Source organism: Mus caroli, chromosome 3 (assembly GCF_900094665.2).
Source record: "Mus caroli chromosome 3, CAROLI_EIJ_v1.1, whole genome shotgun sequence".
NCBI lineage: Eukaryota > Metazoa > Chordata > Mammalia > Rodentia > Muridae > Mus > Mus caroli.
This window is the reverse complement of record NC_034572.1, coordinates 25,746,482-25,756,045: the sequence shown is the minus strand read 5'-3', so window position 1 is coordinate 25,756,045 and position 9,564 is coordinate 25,746,482.

The window sequence follows — 9,564 nt, the reverse complement described above, 5'->3', positions numbered from 1 at the left end:
AGAATGGGAATGGGTGGGTAGGGAAGTGGGGGGCGCTATGGGGGACTTTTGGGATAGCATTGGAAATGTAATTGAGGAAAATATGTAATAAAAATCAAAAAACAAAACAATTGCAAACTTAACATTACTTAAAGTTTAACTTTTGACTTATTATACTCCAGAGCTCAGAGCTCCGAGGTCAGCTACTTGCATTTTCTTGTGAAGCTCTAATGACATGGGTTAAGCTGCCAGGCAGTGGCCAGAAAGAATCAAAGTAACCCTTAACTCAGTAGTTCCCCTAGCTTCTGTTTCTGCACATTGCACAGGACTCTCCTGAGAGTCCCAGTGTTTTGACTTAGTTTTACTAATATAGAATTTTATGTATTCTATACTTGCTTATCCAGAAACCACTCTCAACTGTTGTGCAAAACTTATTTCATAACTTCAATAATTTTTTCCTTTCTCGGGGTCCCAATGTTGGCTCTATTTCATTTTTTATAATTTCTTCAAACTTTCTTTGCTAGTCAAACATTAATCTGGAACGACCATTGTGCAGTTATTGCATTGTTTCCAAGGTGAGAGCCCACAGCATGCACCTGGGCCATTAGGACTTTGCTGTGCTGTGACCCATGCCTCAATTTTTAATTGTTTAAGAATCATTACATCAGGGAACATTTAGTTCCACAGAATTCACCAGAGCAGAAGGAGAAAGAACTAGCAAAGTCAGATATAATAGAATAATTATGTACACCAAGGCCAACTGAAAAGCAGTCACGCACAAATGAAATCTATACAGCTGTTAGGAGAAATGGGAACAACTTTTTTTTTTTTTTTTTTTTTTTCAAAGAGCTGCTGTGGGCTACTGAGACGTCTCCATCCCAGCCTACTGCAAGCAGTCCCTTATTTCATTTCAGATGGCAGGCCCCTGGAAGAATGTGTACTCTGCTTCTCAGGGTCCCAGATACCATCCTTTTTTTTTTCTTTTCTTTTTTTTTTTTTTTCAAGGAGCTGCTGAGGGTTTCTGAGATGTCTCCATCCCAGTCTGCTGCGGGCAGTCCCTGTCATGGTATGCTGTCCCCAGCATTGGAGGAAGGGCATCACTGTGTAGGTGGGCTTTGAGGTCTCCTATGCTCAAGTTCTGCCCAGTGTGGAATCAGAACCTCCTCCTGGCTGCCTGCAGAAGTCAGGGCCCTTTTGCTGCCTGCAGACCATGATGTAGAATTCTTGGCTCCTCTAGCATCATGTCTGCCTAGATGCTGCCATGCTTTCTGCCATGATGATAACGGACTGAATCTCTGAAATTGTAAGCCAGCCCCAATTAAATGTTTGCCTTTGGGGCTGGAGAGATGGCTCAGTGGTTAAGAGTACTGACTGCTCTTCCAGAGGTCCTGAGTTCAGTTCCCAGAAACCACATGGTGGCTCACAACCATGGGATCTGATGCCCTTGTCTGGTGTGTCTGAAGACAGCAACAGTGCACTTGCATAAAACAAATAAATCTTTAAAAAAAACTATAAAAAAGTTTGCCTTTATAAGAATTGCCTTGGTCATGTCCCTTCGCAGCAATGAAACCCTCACTAAGACAGATGCTATGATCCACAGGAGAAAGGACCTATGACATTTGCCTTTCTGTGTCTGGATTACCTTAGAAGCCAGCACTGGGTAGATTCATGCATGTGCTTACTACACCAATATCATTAGTCTCCCTGCATTCCTCTATAATGAGGTCATTTTAAGTAATGCTTAAAAGGCAGAATGATTGATGCAACAGGAATGGGCCGCCTTGAACAACCCGCATAAGAGCTAGACAGAGGGATACTGCAAACCACTCTGGATCACTTGGACAATAGTTTGCAACCCTTTTACTTCCTCTGCAGTGATTTCTGAAATTAAGATATAAGAAAGATTTAGTTCTTGGGATTTTTTTTTTTTAATAAACCTTGATGTTCTCTGGGTACTGGTCAAAGGAAAACAATGTCCAGTCTGATCTCATTTGGAGATTTTTCTCATTCCTACATATATTGTCTTTTTTAGTATATTTACCCTCATTACCCTCTCTTGCCTGACTCCTATCCCCTCTGATCCTCTTTTACTTTCCGTATAGTCCCCCTTCTGCAATCATGCCTCTTCTTCATGATCTAAGGAGTCTGGTTAGCATTGCTCATGGGAGCATGGGTGAGTAGTATTTACAGGAATCTGTGCACCTAACCTGTGGCTATACTAATAAAGAGCATGTCTCTCCCATCAACCATTAACTGCCTATAAGTCCACATGACAGAGTGAGGCCTCATGATCTCTCCCATAACAGGATGCCATCAGGCAAATCTACAGAGAATCACAGCTGCTTTGAGTTCAAGAGTGGAGTATCCACATCATGCCCTGATGACAGCTCTCTGCAAGACCTTGCCCCTTAGTCTCAGGACTTTGAGCACAAATCGATGTGTCCTGTTGTTACAACTTGCTAACAAAGAGACTGGAGAGGGTGCTGAGAATCTCTGTTGTACGTGTGTGATGTTGTATTCCGCAGATAATAAGAATCCCTCTTGAAAGGCTCTTGTGATTCTTAATTTGATGAAGGATGCGTGATTGCATGATAATGCCAGGAGTCCAAGGCTTATGGAGAAGCCCAGGAAACACAGCGTTGACTGAACCTGAGGTCCTGCACCTGTCACCTGTTATTACCTTGGGATTGCAGAGACTTACAAGCACAAAGGAAAATGTTCCACTGCGAAGAACCAGGTCCCCAACATTCCCGTGCTCCTAGATCTTCCAGTCTAACAACTGGTAAAGGTTGGAAATGTTGGAGCAAAGGCTGACTACCTATATTATATAGCATGGCTATGACTTATTTTACATTCTAACATGTTGGAGTGTTAGCTTACAGTTGGCCTGGATCACAGTGAGACATCAATAGAGGAAACTTGTGGCCCTATTTGTTCCCATAGCAACCGCCACAATGAACTGTTTTCCTTTTCTCGTGGATAACAGTTGAGGTTAGAACATTATGATTCTTGCCTATTGTTCCTGCAAATGACACCAGCAACTATGGGTATCTTTCCCAGAAAAAAATACATTTGATATGTTAGTTGAGCAGATGATTGGGAAGCTCCTGTGAGAAATGTTCTGAGTGACTTTCTCGATGACATTAGTCGCAGAGTCCTAAGGAGAGCCACAGGTCTTTGGGCTGCTCCTAGAACAGGTGCCAGAGTGCCAATGTCCCTCAGAAGAGCAACAGACAGAGGCTGAGTCCCCGTCCTGTGGTTGGATTGTGATGTTGCTGCTAGTGTTCTGAAACAATGTCTCATTTATCCTAGGGTGGGCTGGAACTTACAGGGTGTGAATGAAGATGACCCCAGACTTCTGATTTCCCTCTACCTCCCAAATTCTGGAGTGACAGGAATGTGATACCACGCCTGACTGGCTGTGCTTGGTTCTACCTGCTCCAAGCTCAGGCAGTGGAGCTAGCACATTTTAAGTTAATGTTTACTGGCCTGAGTGTGTCAAAACAAAATACCACAGTCTGAGTGGCTTACATAACAGAAATGTAAGGCAGATGTTATGGTCTACACCAATAATCCCAGAACTTGGGATGCAGGAGGACTCATGCATGTTCAGTACCAGACTGATCTATATTCCAGGCTTCAGGCCAGTCAGGGCTATGTAGTCAGACCTTGTGTTAAAAAAGTGAAGACAAAAATTTCCCACAGATGAAGGAGACATGGAGAAGGTCAAGGTACTGTCATGTTGGTTTCTGAGTCTCTTTTTGCTGTGTAGACAGCTGCCTTCCTCCTGTGTCTTTACATCCAAGCACAAGAGAAATCTGTGTCTCACCCTCTTTGCAAAAGTCCTATTGGATTAGGGTTCCATGCTTACAGCCTCAAGACCTCAACTCTCCATGGCTATCTCTGTTGCCCTAATACAGACATTGAAGATAGGACTTTAATGTGGATGAGTGTCAGGAGTGTAAGGAACCTGTTCACAGTAGACATAAGGTCAGTTCGAGCATCTATCTCTTGTAGAGCCAGAATTGCCACCTCATTCCTTATTTGAAAAGAAACGAATTAAGCCTTCCAAGTAGGTAATGCCTCTTGTCATACTGTCATGGCCACTAAACCAAAGGCCTAACTCATTTCTTCTGCTTACCCTGTAACAGAAACTCATTCACTGGGAGATTCTCTGGCCAGGCAGTGCCTGAAATGAAGGGGCAGACAGGGCACCAGGACACGCTTTGCCCAGTGTCCACCCCTGGTCCATTTTTGGGATTTTAATGAAGTTGTTTCCTACAGCTGGGAGCATGCCTGACTCCTCAGTTCAACTTCTGTAGCCCAGGGTTTCTCTGATATTTGATGCTTCCATAACCAGAAAAGGAGAATGAGGCCACCAAATGCCTGGGCGGAGCTGGAATCATGTTGGTCATTGTTAGTAATCCCCACAGCCTGTCTTTGCCACTTTATCCTCATGGTATTCTGCTGCCCTGCTCAATCCACATTTGATCCATGATGAATCTAAGGCTTTGAGGAATATCGTAACTTGGACATGTAGCTAGTTATTGATGCCAGGCCTAGAGCCCAGGTTGTTTGTTTGCTTTTTGTGGGGCATGGATGCTGTGAATCCCATCTACAGTCAGGTTCGTTGGGGAAGAAGACCTGGCAATTTCATAGCGATACTCTTCCTGGCGGGGCATTACCAAGACCCTGCAGCAGCTGCCCTTAGTGTTCAGAGACTAAGCTTGTTTAACTGGGTATTTACCATCTGAAAGAAAGGTTGGACATGGGACCTGGGTTATCGCATGTATTAGGGTGCCTGTAAATACGTGCCTTCTGCATGAAAGCCGAGGGGTACATATGGGGCTCTCCCTGTTAAGCAGTATTAGGTTTTGGGGCTAATCACCAGTTATCCCGTTAAGGCAGTAATATGCTAATTAAACTCCTTAAGAGTTTGGTCAGTATGTACGTTCATTTCTTGCAACTGTTCTGAGGAAATTTCACAGTTAAGATCTGTCTTAATCCGGGTGTGGTGACGCACGCCTTTAATCCCAGCACTCAGGAGGCAGAGGCAGGCGGATTTCTGAGTTCGAGGCCAGCCTGGTCTACAAAGTGAGTTCCAGGACAGCCAGGGCTACACAGAGAAACCCTGTCTCGAAAACCAAACAAACAAACAAAAAAAAAATCTGTCTTAAAAGCCTTTGGGAATCATCACATCCTTGCTAATAATTTGAGGGGCAGTATACTTAGAAGTACAATTAAACATTTTCTGTATGTAAAGTGTTTCTCATCACAGCTCCGCAGACTTCTTTCTTTCTGTACTAATCTTTTTTTTTTTTTTTGACAATTCATGAAATGCACCTAGGAATGGTTCTAGGTGAAATATAAATCCAGACTGTACAAGGAGCACTAAGTTGGCCTTCCACACAAGCCACCCTTGGTGACATTCTTGGGATGTTCACTTAGTGACCTTGTTCTTTTCTTTGACAATGTTTCTGGAAATGGAAATAAGTCCTGTTAGGACTCTCCCAAGTGTGATGGGCGGTCTTCATTGTGAACGTGATTCGAAATAACCTAGGCGACAATTCTGGGGCAGGTCAGGGACAATGTTTCTAGAGAGGCTTAATTGAGGCGAAGGCATTGTCCTCTGTGTGGGGACACTATCACATAGGCTGGGGCCCCAGACTGAACAAAAAGAAGGGTTTTGTTGGCTTTTTTTTTTCTCACAATATTTGCAGTAATTTCCCCGCTTTCGTTCCCTTCCTAACTGAAAACACAATGTGACAATAACCTGGTGCTAACATTCCTTCCCTCCTGCTACGGTCCCAACAATCTGAGCCATGATTTGGTGTACGTTGCCTCTGAGGCCAGTGGGTTCTCTGGGCTTCCGTACTCATGTGAACCCACTGGGTGAAGGAGATTCCAAGTTTAATATGGAAGCTTGCATGGCTAAAAAAAGACAGCAAACGTTTGTAAGAATGAAGCATTTGTCAAAAGATGACCTACTGAAAAGGAGTTGAAGATGCCTGATATCCTTCAGCTTAGTGTTGATGAAGGAATTTTAAGGCTCTGGGAAATTACAATGCTAAAGTGGGTATGCCATGTATAATCGAATCCTCCATCATGGGAAGGCCCAGAAGACAAGCCTTTCACTAATCCTATAAAATGCAAAAGGGTGAGAGGGGTGCCAGCACATTTGAAGAGCTTTGTTCTTGCTCCTTTCCTTGAGCCAGACCTTAGGGTTGGAGATGCTGCTGCTCAATTGGGTGAATTAAATGCAATGGGTTTAACTGGGCCCTGAGGTAGCAGGGACCAGGTGGCAGCCAAAGGCAAAGTGATTGTATTTATTATAATGGATAGCACAGACAAAGCAATGTCCACACAGCCTAACCTTTACATCATGGTCGGCACAGGTAGTCATGGTTACATGACCTCTATGGATCAGTGGCACTGGCTAATCAATCATGATATTTACAGAAATATAGTAGATAAGAAGGCTGCTGCATTTTTGTTTGATCTGTATAAGTGGAGAAATTCTTAAACAAATGAAAGAAAGACTACATGGGATCATGGCAAAAGGAAATCTTGGCCCATCAACCAATTTGCAGACTTGAACCAGTTTGCAGACCCAGAAACTCTTGGATGAAGGGACAACCAGATATCCCTGAGGAAGGATCTTGATAAAATACCTAAAAGTTTCACTGTTAGCCTTTCTCCAGGTCTTCCCCCAGAGGGATTTATAGCCTATTACAAAGGTAACTGTACACTTGGGAAAAGGAAATAATCAGCTTTCTGGAGTCTATTAGATATTGATTTTGAATTGACACCAACTCCGGGAGACCTTAAGAAACATTGTGGCCTTCAGTTAAAGTAGTGGCTTATGGTGGTCAGCTGATATGGGTTTTTGGCTGATGTCTGACTCACAGTAGATATCCAGTTCAGGGTCCCTGAACTCATCTTGTGGTTTTTGGCTTCATCCCAGATTTTATAATTGTTGTAGATATGCTTAGAAGTTGGCGGAATTCTCACATTGGTTTCCTGACCTGTGCAGTGAGGGCTGTTATGGTTGGAAAGGCTAAATAAAAACCTCTAGAGTTGCCTCTGCCAGGAACAATAGTGAATCAAAAACAATATCACATCCCTGGAGTAACTGTAGAGATTAGTACCACCATCAAAGACTTGAAAGGCGCAAGGGTGGTGGCTTCCGCCACATCTCCCTTTAGCTCTCTTATCTGGCCAATGCAGAAGACAGATGGATCATGGAGAATGACAGATGACTCTCAAAAACTCAATCCAATATTAGCTCAAACTGCAGCTGCTGTACCAGGTGTGATGTCATTCCTTACTTGAGCAGATTAACACATCTCCTGGTATATAGCTATTGATCTAGCAATTTTTTTTTCAGTACTTGTCTGTAACTACCACTAGAAGCAATTTTCAGCAGTATACATTTACAGTTTTACCTCAAAAAATATTGTTTCCAGCTCTGTGTCATGACTTAGAAAGACCTCGATCATCGTCTTTCACAGAATATTACATTGGTGCACTACATATTGATGACATTATGCTGATAGGACTAAATGAGCAGGAGACAGCTATCATGTTGAATTTGTTGGTAATACATATGTGCATCAGAGGATGGGAAATAAATCCAACTAAAATTCAAGGGCTGTCTACCTCAGTAAAATTCTTAGAAGTCCATTGGTGTGGGGCATGCAGAGATAGTCCTTCTAAGGTAAAGGATAGGTTATTGCACCTGGCCCCTCTCACCACCAAGAAAGAAGCACAGTGTTTAGTGGGTCTATTTGGGTTCTAGAAACAGCACATTCCTCACTTGAGTGTGTTCCTCCAGCCATATACTAAGTGACTCAGAAAGCTGCTAGCTTTGTGTGGGGCCTGGAACAGGAGACCGCTCGTAGGTCCAGGCTGCTGTGCAGGCTGCTCCACCACTTGGACCATATGATCCAGCAGATTTGATGGTACTTGAGGTGGCAGTGACAAATAGAGATGCTGTGTGGAGCCATTGGCGGGTACCTATAGGTGAATCACAAAAGAGACCTTTGGATTTTGGAGCAAGGCTGTGCTACCATCATCTGCAGACAACTATTTTCTCTTTGAGAGACAGCTTTTGGTCAGCTATTGGGTCTTAGTGGAAACTGAATGACAATGGGCCACCAAGTTCCCATGTGACCTGAACATCATGTGCTAGGTGTTATCAGACTCACCAAGTCATAAAGTAGGACGTGCGTAGCAGCAGTCTATTATCAAATGGAAGTGATATATATCAAAATATACATGATTGGGCCGAAGCAGGCCCCGAAGGCGCAAGCAAATCAAATGAAGTTGGCTAAAGACCTATGTTTTCTACTCTTGTTACAGCGCTGTCCACCGCCAAGTGTGCAGCTATGCCCTCATGGGGGATTGGCTTACTGAGGAAGAGGAGACTAGGGCCTGCTTTACCAATGGTTCTGCAGGCACCACCCAGAAGTAGACAGTTGGGTGTCACAACCGCTTTCTGAGACAACCCTGGGTAGAACTTTGGGCAGTACACATGGCCATACATTTTGTTTGGAGGAGAAATGGCCATGCATGTAATTATTCACTGATTCATGGACTGGTTCTCCCTCTCTTAGAAGCCATTAATTGCCTGAAGCACGAAAAACAAAAGCTTTGGATGTTGGTCTTTTTTATTTCCCCTCCCTGACCACTGTTGCTTAGGTTTTGGCATCCTATCTAAGAAGTGAAAATTTCAGAGCTGCAAAGACATGCCCTAGTGTCTCCTTCTGAGAGTTTTCACCCTTCTGCTAAAGACTTTGATACATTTTAAGCTAGGTTGTTGGTGGTGTGCGGTAGGTGTCTCTCCTCAGTAGACCATGAATGTGAAGGTTGATCTGTGGGCACTCAGTTCCACACCTGGTAACAGTCCTTAGTCCTGGTAACAGTCCTTAGTCCTGGTAACAGTCCTTAGCCCCAGGTCTATTGTTGCAGATTGGTTCTAATTCTTTAATTCAATTGGGAATCAGTGTCCAAACACCAAAGGTCTTTGTCGCCAATGGTTTCTGATCCATCAATAAAAATGCCACCAGCCAATGGTTGGGCAGAGGGAGACAGGGTGGCCCCCTTAGAGTTGCAAGGGTTAGGATACAGTGGGGAGGCGATGGAGGATCGCCATGATGCGGTGGGAGAGTGAAGAGATTTATAGCTGCAGGAGAGAAGGCCAATGAGCCAGGTAAGAATTCAGGTAAGGGGCCACTGGCCACTTCCCCAGTTGGGCCCAGGGTAGCAGGGGAAGGTTAAGGAGTGACCAGCCTTTGAGGTAGCCAAGGCATCTTAAAAATTACTGGTGTGTGTGTGTGTGTGTGTGTGTGTGTGTGTGTGTGTGTGTGTCTTTCATTTACGAATCCAGAGAGTTCCTGGGTGGGTGGCTGGAAGTATGGGACCTGCTAGGAGCATAAAGCAGAGTAGCTAAAAACTCCTGCTACAGTCTACTCTGCTGCTGTAAAACCTAATGAACCTGATGAGTGCTGGATTCCTTTCCCTTACCTTTTAGCCTCTTCTTCTCTCTTCTCTTCCCCTCCCCTCCCCTCCCCTCCCCTCCCCTCC